General features: G+C 41.7%; 1 long non-coding RNA gene across 1 annotated transcript; it reads right to left on the reverse strand.

The window, feature by feature from the left end:
- Positions 1–4,439: 4,439 nt before the first annotated feature.
- LOC142818665 (uncharacterized) lies at positions 4,440–8,305 on the reverse strand. Its single transcript, XR_012896247.1, has 3 exons — positions 8,232–8,305; positions 6,531–6,614; positions 4,440–4,546 (listed from the first exon to the last, which is right to left on the reverse strand). It is a non-coding gene; the product is annotated as an uncharacterized LOC142818665 (long non-coding RNA).
- Between the last annotated feature and the right edge of the window lie 8,143 nt (positions 8,306–16,448).

The raw sequence follows: 16,448 nt of genomic DNA on the forward strand, positions 1-16,448 counted from the left end.
CTTTACTGAGACTGAAAGGATCACTGTTACTATTCTACAATAAATATTTTGGTTTCCTCTGTTTCTTTTTAGGCACATATGAATATCTTGACTACCTTTCCCTGTGCAAAGGCGTGTATGGCCTTTACACACATTTTTTAATTGACCCTAATCCCTTTTTCTCTCAAAATATTTATTTTTATGAAGTCAGTGGAGAGTATAATTTGCCCAGTTGCAGCAAAACTACAACCAGATGTCAGCTCTGATTCTGTCACCGTATAACAAAGACAGAGAAAGGACAAATGGGTTACTCTGCACTTCAGCTGTGGAGAGAATTAACTTTGCTCTTCTTTTATAGCACCATCTGGGTTTAGTGAAGTTAATTCTCCCCTGTGCCCAGAGTTCATTCCTGTAAATAATTTTGTTTTGCAAATGCTGTCCCTTCCTGTTTCTTACGACTTATTCCTTGATCTTCTCCTTCCTTCTTTCTTGGTCACTCTTTAACTGCCCTCTTAAAATGAGAAGTTGCACAAACAATTGCCAAAGCCAGTGCAAAAGTGTTCAATGCATATTTTTAAATCTGCAGAACTAGAATAGTATGATTAGCTTGGTTGTCAGCTTTGGAATGAAGGTGAAGGAGTGTGACTTAGTGGTAAAAACAGCAAATTGGGGAACAGGACTCGTCAGTTTTAGCTGTGACCTTGCAATTTGACAGGACTATGGATTGGCGATAAGTCATTTAATTGCTGTGCTTCATTTTTTCCCTATATAAAATAGGGACATCGTGGTTATGCCTCGCAACACTCCAGTGAATAGCAAATTAGTGAATATTGCTATAGCATTATGGCCCAGGACTTCAAAGACATCTAGGTGTGCAACTCCCATTGTTTTGAATGAGAATTAAAAGCCTAAAAACCTTTGGGCCTAAGAGATCAGAGGCTCTAAAGAAGTATGTGATGTTGGTGGTTCAACAGATGGGGTATGTCATATCCCCCTTTAGTCACCTCTTTTCTAAGATTAAAAGTCCAAGTCTTTTTAATCTCTCTTCATATGGAACCCATTCCAAATCCCTAATAATCTTTCCAGTGCCAATATATCTTTTTTGAGATGAGGGGTATGTCTAGACTGCATCCCTCTGTCGGCAGAAGAATGCAGATTAGGCAGGTCGACATTGCAAATGAGGCAGGGATTTAAATATCCCATGCCTAATTTGCATAAAAATGGCGGCCACATTTTGCCAACTCAGCACTTTGTCTGCAAAAAGCGGCAGTCTAGAGGGGGATCTGTCGAGAAAGAAAGCCTTTTTCGACAGATTCCTTATGCCTCCTGCAAGGAGGTTTACAGGATCTGTAAAAGTGCTGAGTCGGCAAAATGTGGCCGCCATTTTTATGCAAATTAGTCATGGGATATTTAAATCCCTGCCTCATTTGCAATGTCGACCTGCCTAATCTGCATCTCTCTGCCGACAGAGGGATGCAGTCTAGACATACCCATGGAGACTAAGCTCTCAATGCAAATTAAGGGTGCCTTTTCTTCTAGGTCTTAGCATGGTGAATGGTTTCCATGTTGAATAGGCTAGGTTCTTGTAATTTGCTTTGTGTACAGCTGTCCTTGACAACCATTCACAGGCAACTGCAGACTGCTCCAGGAGCTTCACCCACAGCAGTGAGTGAATTTGCCAAGTTCCATGTTTTCTTGTTCTCTAACAAGCTTACTCAATTGCAGTAATTGCAGTTAACATATAAAGCCTTAAAATATCATCATAACACCATGGATACCTCAGGCCAGCCTACATCCCATCTCAATAGTTAAGATGACAAGAGCAGGAAGGGCTCTCTGTCCAAAGACATTGTTGGAGGCTGGCAACATGGAGTTACAACCTCACTCAACACATACTCACTTACCATTCTGAGTAAGACTCAAAGGCTACGTCTACACTGGCATGATTTTCCGGAAATGCTTTTAATGGAAAAGTTTTCTGTTAAAAGCATTTTCAGAAAAGCGCGTCTAGATTGGCAGGACGCTTTTCTGGAAAAGCACTTTTTGCGGAAAAGTATCTGTGGCTAATCTAGACGCGCTTTTCTGCAAAAAAGCCCCGATCGCCATTTTCGCGATCGGGGCTTTTTTGTGGAAAACAAATCTCTGCTGTCTACACTGGCCCTTTTGTGCAAAAGTTTTTCGGAAAAAGACTTTTGCCCAAACAGGAGCAGCATAGTATTTCTGCAAAAGCACTGACAATCTTACATGAGATCGTCAGTGTTTTTGCGGAAATTCAAGCGGCCAGTGTAGACACCTGGCAAGTTTTTCCGGAAAAGCGGCTGATTTTCTGGAAAAACTGGCCAGTCTAGACACAGCCAAAGAGTGATATTCATTGTTAATCTAAGGCCACTGAAATTAGTGGAGAGTTGTGTATTTGAGCCAGATCATTTTGATATAGAGGGCCCCAGTCACTGCCATTCTAGCTCTGCTGAAAAGTGTCTCTTGATGAAAAGATGCTTTTGACATGCCATGTGCAGGTTCCGGGGTGGGGCTACTGGGTCCCAGAACACCTGCAAAGGGCAAAGTATCTTCCAGCACTTCTGCGGCTTTCCTCAAAGCAGGCAAGTTGGGTCTGGGGAAGGGAGGGGAGGCATGGTGCGACTGCCCTGGAGCTCATCCCAGCTGAAAGAAGATGGGATGGCCCAGCCCAGGGTTTCTCTGGCGGAGGGGAGTGGATTGGGGCTTCTCCGGGTGTGGAGGATAGAGGATCATTGACTTCTGCCCTGGGGCCCATAATTGCTGTTGGTGGGCCAGCTGCACTGTGTTATATTTTTCATGTATAGAGACAGGTGGCATGGTGCTGCATTTATTTCCTGTGACTGATCCCTGCAGTATAAGAAAAAAAGTATCCTATTATGTTTCAGATGTTTGTGTAATGCCACCAAAAGTAAAAGGGAAGCCATCATCCTGAATTCAAATCTTGGCAACATCAGGAGAAAAGTTATTTAAAAATATTGCTTTAAAATCTATTCTTGAACATGAAAGTATGGGTACATCTAGACTACATACTTTTTTCGAAAGGAGATATGCAAATTCAATGCTAATTTGCATATCTTCGTCCAATTGCTTTTTCAAAAGCGGTTTTTTTCTAAAGTGAAAGTAGTTTAGACGGGGGTTTTCAAAAGAGCCACCCATTTTTGAAAGAACCCTGTACACTTTTTTCGAAAAATGGGGGTTCTTTCAAAAAACTGCTTTCACTTTAGAAAAAACCGCTTTTGAAGAAGCGATTGGAAGAAGATATGCAAATTGGTGCCAAAAAAGAATGTAGTCTAGATGTATCGTATATGTCTTATTTTGAGCTGATTCTTTCTAAGGGTACTTCTACACTGCACAGCCATTTCTGGATATAATTGCATGAGGGTTAAAGAATGTCTCGAAATAGTGTGCCAAATTTCAAAATAAGCTATTCTGAAATACAGTCGAAATAAGATATACGATTTTGAGTTTAGGGTGCTGTGTAGATGCACCCTAAGTTCTTCAGTTCACCTTTTAAAGGGCATATATTTTGCAAGCTGTGAATATGTGACCTGGCTCAGGTTTTTAGATGGATTGACTACATTATGTTGTGTTTTTGACCCAACAGACATTCCATACTTCTTGGAAGACTTGAAACAGCTTTGCTGTGGAAGGAAATAAAGTATGACTGAACATATGTGGGTGCCTCTGAGTCTTATCTAGCAAATACTGTTTTGCCATCTTAGGATGGTTGATAATAGCAGAGCAGCATTCTCTCTTCCTTCCGCTAAATTTGTCTCTGCCTATTGGTTATTTGTCTCTCTGCAGTCGCCTGGGCTCATTAATATCCAGTAGTTAAATTTTTTTATTCTAAAACGCTAAGCGTTGTTCATATTAAAATAAATGTGGGTCTTGAAACATACATATTTCTAGCCAACTACATACATATATAAGCCTATCTATCTATCTAAAACTAATTTTGTGTTTTTGTAAATATGGCATTGTATTGGGAATAAGGGAATCTGGGTTCTTTTCCTGGCTCTGCCACTGATTTTGTGTGTCACTTTGGACAAGTCACTTCATCCTTTTGGGCTTATATTTCCCCTCCTGCCCTTTTGTGCATTTCATTTATTTATACAGTAAGCTATTCGGAACAGCAGATCTCTCTCATCATGTGTTTGTAGCCAGTCTCAGTAGGGATCTCTAGGATATGCTGTAATATAAATAAGTCCCTAGCTCATGTGGGAAATATTTCCTTGTGTTCAAGTTCAGAAATCTGTAGTGTATTCAGGTACCACTGAACACGATACAAAAACCTACATGATGAACCAGAGTTAGTATTGGAATACAGGATTCTTAGCTCTTAGCTCCATGTGCATGCCTCTATCCCATAATTTATTCTTTTTCTATATTGACTTTCTTATTGAATGCAGAAAATATATTTTAAATAAGCAGACTAAGAAGCTTTTATTTATGTATTTATTATTTTTAGCTGAATAGTTTAAATGACATTGAAATTGTTCTTAATAAGGTAGGAGCAGTGTTTTTCAGCTGGGATTCATGAGGCTGGTTCCTGTTGGGATAGTTTAATTATGTTTTGCTAATTATCTTTCTATCTAAATCTTATTTATGTAGCATTAATGGAGTTGCTCTAAGCCTGAAACTTTCAAGCTATTATTTCTAGCTCCTGCTCTTTATCTATTTTCCTATTTCTTATTCAACCCCAGGTTGCAAGTGATAAAACGTTCTCATTCTCCGGCTGTTATGTAATATGAGTTGGTGGTTCTCAATCCATTGCCTAGTGGACATCTATTTATACCACGAAAGGTATAAAGCCTTCCTTGGTTCCCCAGGGAGAATTGGATGTGGCATTCGTTAAAGCCCCTCAGTTCTGCTTCTTGCATGGGCTGGAGAGGTTTGCTAGAAAAAGGTAAACTCTTTACACATTATTCAGAGTCTGCAGCTCTAGACGGCTGTTAGTCACCACTAACCTCAGGCTACGTCTACACTACAAAGTTATTTTGCACAAAAACCCGTGGAGTGTCGAAACCTCAAGTGCGTTTTTCTGCAAGAAAATCTACAGTCAGTCAACAGAACAGAAGGCTTTTTGCTGCGTAAGTAAACCTCCTTCTGTGAGGCATAGCTCCTTTTTGTGCTACAGTTCTTGCACAAAAAGGCATGTGTGGACTCCCCTCAAGGGTTTCTTGCACAAAAAAAGCCTATCCAAAAAAGCACAGGTGCTCTGATGTGGCCATTAGAGCTTTCTTGCGCAAGAGCATCCATGTAGTGTGGACGCTCTCTTGCACAAAAGCGCATCACAAAAGTGATGCGCTTTGAGGTGTGGACGCGCTTTTGCACAAGACGTTTTTGTGCAAGAACTCTTTCGCAAAAGACTTCTTGCACAAAAACCCTGCAATGTAGACGTAGCCTCAGAATGGGCAGGACAGTCCTTACAAATTATGGGGCCTATGGAACTGAGGGCTCCCCCTGCAGCTTCTGGCCATAGGCGCAGGAAGTCCAGGTTCAGGGATGCTGCAGTATGCCCAGTTTTTCCACTTGACTTCCCCACAGCCAGGGGCCAGGACTGCCAGCCATGGGTCCAAGCTCTGGGAGGCTCCTTCAGGGTCCTGCTGGCTTCAGCCCCATACAGGGTCCTGTTACACCCAGGATCCAGGATACCCACCCTGGAGGTTGCACTGCTGCTTGGAGTCCTGCTGCTGGCCTGGGCTCTGTTGCCACTTCCTATGCTGCTGTAGCTAGGTTGCCAACTCTCCCAGACTGGACAGGCTGGATGCCACTGCAGCAAATGGCATCTACTCCGTGAGAGCTGGCAACTCTAGGTGAGACCCCAGCCTGAGGCAGTCGGGGCCTGGTGCTTCTCTCTGCCAGGAGCCTAGGGCTTCCCTCCCTCCCCACCCACATGCAACTTCTGCTATGGACCTGCGGCTTGGGGCTTCCCTCCCCTTCCCCCATGCTTCTTCCATTCACCTCCCCTCCCCCCCCACAGCTACTGGGACTCAAAGGCTGGGGGCTCCTTTTTTTCCCCCAATCTGGCAGCAGGGATCTCTAACTAGCTGGCTGCTGCTGGACAAGAGGAGGAAAGGAGAAGCTCTGTGCCAGGCACAGGGAGAGGCTGGAGAGGAACCTGGTCAGTTCTCATCTCAGGCATACACGCATACATGGCTATGTCAGGGCACCCAGAAAATTGGTGCCCCAAATTTTCAGGGATTCTAAGCAGCTGCAGTATTTCAAGTATGCCTAGGGACAGCCCTGACTATGGGATAGGATAGAGCAGTGTTTCTTAAACTGTGTTCCGTGGCACACCGGTGTGCTGCAAGGCAGTTGAAGGTGTGCCAATGTGCTGCAAAGAACAGAGTTCAAAATGGCCACCCTTAAAGGAGCAGGCAACTATTTTTTTAAATAATTTTCCCCCGGCCTCTTTTTTTTTCTCTCAACAAAAAATCCTTGGTGTTCCTCATAAACAAATTATTGTTTGGCGTTCCTCCATCTTAAAAAGTTTAAGAAACACTGGGATATAGGATACAATTTCTGGATACCTGTATGCCAGCATGTCCCACAGTGTCACTCCACTTTGCTGGGTTGAAACCAATAGCATTCAATTGTAGTAGGTATCTAAATTCCTGGAAAGATTTCAGAGAAGGGAAAGAAAATGAATGAAAGGACTGGCGGGGTTGATTAATAAACAGAGATTAAAAGAACTAAATGTTATATATTGGCTAAGTGACTGGCTAAGTAAATGAGAGTGTCTGCAAGTATTTGAAAGGTTTAAACAAGCACCAACAAGATCTGTTTAGTGTGATCCAATGAAATGGCATAGCATTAAGTAAAGAAAAAAATATTAGACTCCTTAAGAAACTATTTCTAATAGTGAAATCTATTAATAATAGTCTTTCAGGGAAAAAGACATTTTATGGACTGGGAGAACTGTTGGGAACTATATTGTAGGGGACAACCTTGTTAAGGAATGTGGGCTAAATGATCTGAAACATGTCTTTTCCTCTAATTTTCCTGATTCCATGCTTACTTGAAGATTAATACATTTGGGGTAAAATGAATGGCTAGTCTTTTGGGCGTTTTAAGTATTCCTCTGCACTGATACCCTGTCACCAAAGAGCATTGCTCCTATTCCCGTGGGGAAAAAATAGAATCAAATTTCATCTTCTCCTTATTATTTATCTTCTTTTCTCAAAACAGAAAATGCCATCTACAAGGACTGCAATAGCATGTAGCATGAATAATTCATTCCGTCTAATTTCACACCATTTCAGCTTCTTTACTAGCTTCTAATTAACAGGTGTAGATTATTTAAGGAAGAGAAAATTGCTTTTAAATGCAGGTAAGGGTAAGCTGAATATCCCCATGTATAATGTGAGATGATGTTGTCTTCAGGACCCAGCTGTGCTGATGAGCTTCCAAGGGGCTTTGTGTTGAAGAAGAAAAGCTTATTTGTTTTGATGTGTGGGCTAATGACATCACTGCAGAAACCATAAAATGTCTAAGATTGTGAGCAGATCAGGGTTTTAAAGTTCAGTTTGCTATTTCAGAAGCCTGCCAGGGCAGCATAGACAGAATGCATTAAAGAGAATCAATGTTTTACCTCTAATTCTCTCATAAATTTTAAAACTGAGAATTGATTTTTGTATAGAAATCAGACCTTTCTCCCTTCCTACCATCACCAGAGGGACATCTCCATAGACTACAAAAGAAGTTCAGGGCACGTTTGTCCACTCTCTTAAGCAAAAGCTTGTTTAAATAAATAGATCTTCCAATTTGCCTTTAAAATTCAATGAACTCAGGATGATTGTAGAAAGAATGAATCCTGGAGTCAAGGACCAAGCTATTCCTTCCTAGGCCTCTAGAGCTGAAATCTGGAGTCCTAATTGACCCCAATAGCCAGTATGATTGGTGGGTCCTCATTGCCCCAAGGACATCTCTCTATTTCTCTAGGCAACTTTTCTTTGACTTAGGAGGTTGGGATAGGGGATGCCCTTTGGAAACATCAGGAATTTTCCAGATAAGTTAGAGTGGTTGCTCCTGATTGAAAATGAGCCTGCTTTCCTCACCTGTAAGCTCTCTGCCTCTATAGTGCCCCTAGCTTGCATTGACCCAGTGAACAGCAGCCTGCACCTGAGGCCAGAGCTCATGTTTTATTCTTAATAAGAAAGCATATATTGCTCCTCTTGCTTACAAAGTATGATTGATAAAAGCTTTAAAACTTCGTAAGGAGTTCCACCAACCTTTGGAGACAAATTAATTCCTAACCTTTAGAAATAACCTCTTGTAAATGTATTCAGGCACTCAGATGGCTTCTAGAACTTCTGGACTTTAGACCATCTGTTTGTATTGTGCATTCTAGAGTGCTTGTACTATTGTCTTCTGTTGGCTAAAATGCCAGACTTGAGCATATGTACCAGAATCATACAATCATAGAATACTAGAACTGGAAAGGACCTCAAAAGGTCATCATGTCCAGTTCCCTGCCCTCACAACAGGACCAAACACCACCTAGATCATTCCTGACAGATGTTCATCTAACTTGTTCTTAAATATCTCCAATGATGGAGATTCCACAAGCTTCCTAGGCAATTTATTCCAGTGATTTATCACCCTGACAGTTAGGAAGTCTTTCCTAATGTCCAACCTAACCCTCCCTTCCTGCTATTTAAGCCCATTGCTTCTTGTCCAATCATCAGAGGTCAAGGAGAACAATTTTTCTCCCTCCTCCTCCAATTCTTTCAGTCTTCCCTCCTGGGTCATGTTTTCTGGACCTTTAATAATTTTTGTTGCTCTTTTCTGGACCCTGTCCAATTTCTGCACATCTTTCTTGAAATAAAATATTAGGGTTTGTCACTTTCAAGGATCTGGTCCAATAGGCTATAAACCATAATACTTATACAACTAATGGAGGCTCTCCTTCCGCTCGGGTGAATTCTGTCCTGAAGTTTGTAGTCCATGTAGCCATACTTTATAAGGGATGGCAAAAACTCTATGTAGATATACAGTTGTTATACTTATCAGACCTTCTTTGGGCTATTGTGAAAAAAGAAAACAACCTGCCCACACCAACCATGGGTGTGAAATTAGTAGAAGTGAGCATTGGGCTGGCAGCTGATCTGTGATTTCTGAATATGCCTAAAGGTTAATAAGCTGGCTAATTTTAACTAAATTGCATTCCATAATTAAAAAGGTACAATAAATGACTTGGATCTTATCTTCAAATAAAGTTATACCTGAGGGCTGGGTTTTGATTGTTGCTAAAGGAGATTGTGTTTATCAGATTACTAGTGAATGCATCTGTAGACTGATTAGTTAAAATCTAAGTAAATGGGAAGCTATTTATACAGAACAGTCCCTGCATTTCCTTACTGTTAAGTAAAGGGCAAGATAATAAAATTCTCATTAAGCTGCTGTGTTTTGTTGTTCTCTCGCTCTCTCTTTTAAAAGGAAATGTTTAAAACTACCAATAAGCTTGACAAAACTTGAGATATTTCAAGGGCTTAATTATTGTCTGTGAATATCTTGCCAGGTCCAATGTCAACTATTGTAAAGCTTTCACCTGTCACAAAGTCTGTGTGTGATGCTTCCTCCATTAACAGAGAGCTACATGATTAAAAGGTGCTGCTGGTGTGTGAATTAGGAAATGTTAAAACAGTATCAGACTACTTCCATCATTATTTTGGTCCCAGATCACTGGAGTTTTATTGCACCTACTACTACCTCCTATTCTGTGTGTAAATGAGAACCATACAGGGACTAATAAATATCATGAACAATTAACAATCCCCGCCCCCCCCCCCATATTTCCCCAGTGGGGGAAAAAAACTGATTTTCAGTTTGAAATGATGATTATTGATTAGGATGATAATTAAAGCAGAGCCTAGAAACCCTGACTGGGGTCTCACTAAGCAGAGCATTGTAAATAGTATGAAACTGTCACCTACCCGAAACAGTTTATGATCTAAGATCCTAATCCTTTAAAAACATACTTACCTGTCTTTCTTCATCTATCTCAGCATGTGTGTATGTCCTTACTGGATTGGGGACAAGTCAGGCAAATGTTTGGAGAAAGCAGATAGTAATATCCCCATTTCATAGATGGGGAAACTGAGGTACCCACAGAGTGATTTGACCAAGCTCAAACAGGAATCTGTGGCAGAGATCTGATCTGAACCCTGTTGGGAGAAGAGAAAGCAATGATGCTGATTGAAAGTGTGGAAAGGTTTTAATGATGTCCTTTGTGGTTTCTTTTTGGAACATCCAAAATGTCAGAGATTCAAGGTTAATGCTAGACATAGGTAAATACTGAAGAAAAAATGTGTATTCATTTTAATCTTTAAACAAGTTCACTGGATATTCCTTTTGAGTTTTTTGCTTTCCATGAATATTCTAGGTAATACTTGACTGACAAAGATGTTCACAGCAATACTAAATTTTAGATGAATATTGGAAAATGTTTGCAGAAAGTGAAAGCTAGCTTGCTAAGTAAGTGGAGTAATTTTTCAGTTCAGTTAAATTAGCTAGAATCTAAACTGGAGTAAATCAGTGTAGATGCATTTACTTCAGTTGAGCTACATCAGTTTACATTAATTGAGGAACTGGTTAATGTTTTGAAACAAATTGCATAGTTTTGAAACAAATTGCATAATTTAAATTACCAGGACTATGCAAACAGGAGTGCAATGCTGCTGGGGAATGCAAGGTTAACTTGCCTTTCAGATACAGTGTTAAATATCCATGTTTTGTATTTCTCAGCTATCATGGTAAAGGGAATATGATATTAAAATATATGCTAATTAGATAAAATGCATCAATTATCAGCTAAATATCTGCCATTATTATTTCAGGAATTAATTGCATTACTGAGTAGTGATATCCCCATAAAACAAATGTGTAAACAAGATCAGAACAACACTAAAAACACAATTACATACAGTTAACATTTGTTTTAAAATAGAAAATCTGGAACATTGCTTGTTTGAACTTCCTCAACACTGCAGCCTCCGACCACATTATTCTCCTTTACTTCTGGGAAAAGACCACAAAAACTGTTTTAGTAACTAAAAGTCATTCCCTCTTTCTCCATTGTCTGGACAGAAAGCAGACCAATTTATGTTTACTTTGATTCATCCCACTCTCTCAGAGGACACTTCAATCTAGCAGTGTGTGTTGTGTTAGGAATATTCTAATTTACTATGGATTAGACCACACTGTGCTGACATCAGTCCAGGAATTTTACTAGAAGTGTTATGAGGCATGCTGCTTACCTTTAGTTTCCGCAAACCATGTGTTTTCTATGATGCTATTGTCTTCCTGTTTTAGATAATGTAATTTTTGGAGTGTTTTACACTCAGTGCTGCTATTAGCTCCTTGCCATACCATGATAGTGTACATGTCAGGTGGAGGAGATGAAACCCATTATGCTCCTCAGCAGTCTGCACACAAATTCTTGTGCTGATGTATCTCATTTATTCCAGTGCAGATTCAGTTCACACCATTACTTCACTTACATTTTCCTGATCTGGAAGACTGGAAAAGGGCAAATATAGTGCCCATCTATAAAAAGGGAAATAAGAACAACCTAGTAAACTACAAACCAGTCACTTTAACTTCTGTGCCAGGGAAGATAAGGGAACAAATAATTAAGGAATTCATCTGGAAGATAATAAGGTGATAGGTAATTGCTAGTCTGGATTTCATGTCAAACCAATCTGATAGCTTTCTTGGATAGGATAACAAGTCTTGTGGATAAGGGAGAAGTGGTGGACGTGGTATACCTAGACTTTAGAAGAACATTCATATAGTCTTGCATGACCTACTTATCAATAAACTAGGGAAATACAACCTAGATGGGGCTCCTATATAGTGGGTGCATAACTGGCTGGATAACGGTTCTCAGAGTGTAGTTACTAATGGTTCACAATCATACTGTATGGGCATAACAAGTGGGGTTCCGCAGAGGTCGGTTTTGTGACTGGCTCTGTTCAATATCTTCTTCAACATTTTAGTTATTGGCATAGAGAGTACACTTATTAAATTTGCAGATGATGCCAAGCTGGGAGGGGTTGCAACTGCTTTGGAGAATAGGATCATAATTCAAAATTATTCTGGACAAACTGGAGAAATGGTTTGAGGTAAACAGGATGAAGTTTAATAAGGACAAATGCAAAGTACTCCACTTAGGAAGCAACACTCAGTTTTACACATACAGAATGGGCAGCGACTGTTTAGGAAGGAGTGCTGCAGAAAGAGATTTAGGGGGTCATAGTGATCACTGGATAAATATGAGCCAGCAGTGTGATACTATTGCAGAAAACCCAAACATGACTCTGGGAGCATTAACGACAGTGTTGTGAGCAAGACACAAGAAGTCATTCTTCTGCTCTACTCTACACTGATTAGGCCTTAGCTGGAGTATTATGTACAGTTCTGGGCACCATATTTAAAGAAAGATGTGAAAAAATTGGAGAAGGTCTAGAGAAGAGCAACAAAAATGATTAAATGTCTAGAAAACATGAGTTATGAGGGAAGACTGAAAGAACTGGGCTTGTTTAGTTTAGAAAAGAGAAGACTGAGAGGGGGCATGATAGCAGTTTTCAAGTATCTAAAACGGTGTTTCAAGGACGAGGGAGAAAAATTGTTCTCCTTGGCCTCTGAGGACAGGACAAGAAGAAGTAACAGAAATGTAGCCGTGTTAGTCTGGTCTGGCAGAAACAAAAAACAGGACTGTGTAGCACTTTAAAGACTAACAAGATGGTTTAGTAGCTGATGAGCTTTCATGGGCCAGACCCACTTCCTCAGATCAAATAGTGGAAGAAAATTGGCATGACCATATATACCAAAGGATACAATAAAAAAAAATGAACACATATGAAAAGGACAAATCAAATTTCAGAACAGAAGGGGGATGGGGAGGAGGGGTAAATGTCTGTGAGCTAATAATTATCACCTCTAATATCATTAGCTCACAGACATTTACCTCCCCCCCCCATCTCCCTTCTGTTCTGAAATTTGATTTGTCCTTTTCATATGTGTTCATTTTTTTTATTGTATCCTTTGGTATATATGGTCATGCCAATTTTCTTCCACTATTTGATCTGAGGAAGTGGGTCTGACCCATGAAAGCTCATCACCTATTAAACTATCTTGTTAGTCTTTAAAGTGCTACATAGTCCTGTTTTTGTTAGGACAAGAAGCAGTGAGCTTACATTGCAGGAAGGGAGATTTAAGTTGGACGTTAGGAAAAAACTTCCTATCTGTCAGGGTGGTTACACACTGGAATACATTATCTAGGGATGTTGTGGAATCTCCATCACAGGAGATATTTAAGAGCAGGTTGGATAGACATTAATCAGGGATGATTTAAATGGTGCTTGGTCCTGCTGTGAGGGCAGGGGCCTGGACTTGATAACCTCTCTAACTCCCTACCCATTCTAATATTGTATGATTCCAATGTCTTTATGTCTTAGCATATGACAACTCTCTGAATCATAATTTCAGACATGTTTATGGAATTGTAGAGTGCTTCATAGTCATGTGCTGAGTTTGCACAAAGAACAGAGAAGCTAACACTATTTAAAAAAAAATGTGTAAAAAAATTACACACATGCTATTTATTTTTATATTGCACTAAGACCTCAAGTAAAACTTCCAAGGTGGCTGCACCTGAGACACCACTCTTAACTGAGATCACGTCCCTCATTCATCATTGCTGGAACTATTTTTGAGCATAAAACGTGACTCAAGTTCATCTCTGAAATTAATTTTCTTGCAGTCAATGGGAATGATGGCTGCACAGCATGGTGTTGGATTGCTGTTCCACTTTGTTCATGGAAGATTTGCCATTTGCTTCAGTGGGAGCAGGTTTAGCCCTCATGGCTCTTTCTCATTCTCTTACACTTCCCCTCCATCTATTTTCAAAACAAAACAAAACAAAACAAATGCATCTCTACATCTGCCACTGCCCACTGAAATATACTCCACTGCAGCCACCGCTGGTATCAACTCCTTCTGGATTTTCCTGGGGATATCTCAGCCAAATGTGGCCAGGCCTTATGTTGCCTAGTATATGAAATTCACTGAGGACACAGGCTGAAGTGATTGTTGCTGAAGTATGGGCATGAGAATTATACAACTGTCTCATAAAGGTCACAGGCTGGATATGTTACACTAGACCCCTGTAAAGTGAATGTCAACAGCTGGATGGAGGGAAAATAGATGAAAAGCCCTCTCTAAAATGTCTGTATTTACACTTTAAACACTGTGCACTGAAGCCCAATGCTATTATCAGCCAGTGGTATTTACTGCCATTATCTGGCATGACAGCTCCCGGCCTTCGGCAGCCCTACCAAACGCTGCTGCTGATTTGCTGCAAATGTTAAACTGGCACACTGCAATTATTTGTCAGCACTATTGCTCTCCCCTTGTGCCCCCGATCATCAGACACATATGGCAATGTGTGAGCTTCATGTGAAATGATTCACTCCTCAACCTGGAAACAGAGCACTCCGCAAGCCCTATTCATGACTGAATAATTAGATGACAAACATATATTAGTGAGAAGCCAGTGCCCATCACAGAGGGCTCTGAGCCTTGTGGCATATACAGTTGCAGTCTGCCAGGCTTCTTTTAAAAATGGATGAATGGTTCTTTCCTCGGTCAAGCCTGTTTGTGTTCTCATTACTCTGGCAAAGAGAAGTTGTTAATCAGAGGGAATCTTCTAGGCAGAGGGAAGTTTTTCATCAGTGTGCGTATATACAGCCTGGGACTGTTTTGGGGCCCTGATTCAGTAAAATCATATATATAGTAGCCCAGTGTCTGTGCGTCCGTAATGCTGACGTACACGGTCACACCCCAAGCCATGTATGTCAGCGCCCCACCCCCCTTCGCCTTCCGCCGTGGCAGCTGGGCTGAGTGTTGCATGCTCAGCTGGGCCACCGCAGGGGAAGAGGCGCGGGGCTGGTGGCGTACATGGCCAGGGGGCGGGGCCATGTACGTCACCGCCCTCCTTTCCCCTCCCCCACCGGGGCCTGGCTGAGGGGCACAGCACTCAGCCCAGCTGGCACGGCGGGAGGGGAAGCGGGTGGGGCGGTGACGTACACGGCCAGGGGGCGGAGCCGTGTACGTCACTGCCCCCCCTTCCCCTCCCACTGTGGCGCTCAACTGAGAGCTGCGCCCCTTCGCCGGGCTGCCAGGAGAACCAGCAGCACAAGGGGCCATTTGGGTTCCCCCGCGGCAGGAAGGGAAGGGGGGGCAGGGTGGTGACGTACACAGCCCCGTCCCCTGGCTGTGTATGTCACTGCCCCACTCCCCTCCCTCACGGCAGCCTGGCTGAGCAGGCAGCACTCAGCCGAGCGCCACAGTGGGAGGGAAGGGGAAGGGGAAGAAGAGCAGGGAGAGACGGATGGGAGAGAGAAGCAGGAGGAGGAGGAGAAGAGAAAGGGAGAGTGAGAGGCAGGAGGGGGAGAAGTCTCCTAAATTGCAAGGCTGATTGCAGCAAACCCTATACTATCCACAGCTAATAACGGGATCAGATCTACTTTTGACTGTAAAAAGTAAACCAGTTCTGAGCCCGCTTGGTTCAGCTGAGCTTTTATAGGGGTTCTCTCATCCTTAGCACATAGTGAAGGATGCCATACCAAGTTGGCTATTGAACCTATATTTCTTCTTTTTTTTAAATTGGAGAGTCCAGAATAGTGTTGCAAACCCAAGATTGAGGCCAGGTCTATACTAGGGATGAAAGTTGACCTAATGTACATAACTCCAGCTTTGTGAATAGTGTAGCTGGATTTGACATATTTTAGTTTGAGTAGCTGCAGGATCTTCACTGTGAGAGATGGATGGGAGGAACCCAGCCTTTAACTTCCCTTACTCCTCACGATCTGGTGGAGTACTGGAGTCGCCATAGGCACCATCAGCAGTTGATTTAGCGAGTCTTTACTATACCCTCTAAAGCAAACCCCAGAAGATCAATCGCCACAGTGCTGATCTCCGTGTAAGTGGAAAAAAGCCCCTATTCTGAGAGCATCGCAAAACCTCAAATGTACAGACTTTCAGCTCCCCACTATCTCCCTGGACTCTACTACTAGGAGGAGATATCTGAAGATGGAACTGGATCAGGTAATACTCATGCAGGTGTGTTCTGGAGCTGCATGTCTGCTTCCTCTGCTTCTGTTGCATGATGATGAAATAGCTGTCCCAGACATGTTACCTGACTGACCAGTGATCTGACCACTATGGTTACATTCCACTTCAGATTGTTAAAGTAAATCTGTCATGAAATGAAGAACAGGAAAAGCCTTTCTACTCCCTGAAAGATCAACAGGACCAGGGATGCATCTTGCCTGCCCCATCTGGCTAAATATTCAATTAAATAACACAGGGGTGAGATTTTTCAGTAGTGCTCCAAGATGGCCTTTCTTGTGTCCCTTTGAAGTCATTAAAGTGCCTTTTGATTT

This window comes from Pelodiscus sinensis, chromosome 17 (genome assembly GCF_049634645.1).
Source record: "Pelodiscus sinensis isolate JC-2024 chromosome 17, ASM4963464v1, whole genome shotgun sequence".
NCBI classification, from domain to species: domain Eukaryota; kingdom Metazoa; phylum Chordata; order Testudines; family Trionychidae; genus Pelodiscus; species Pelodiscus sinensis.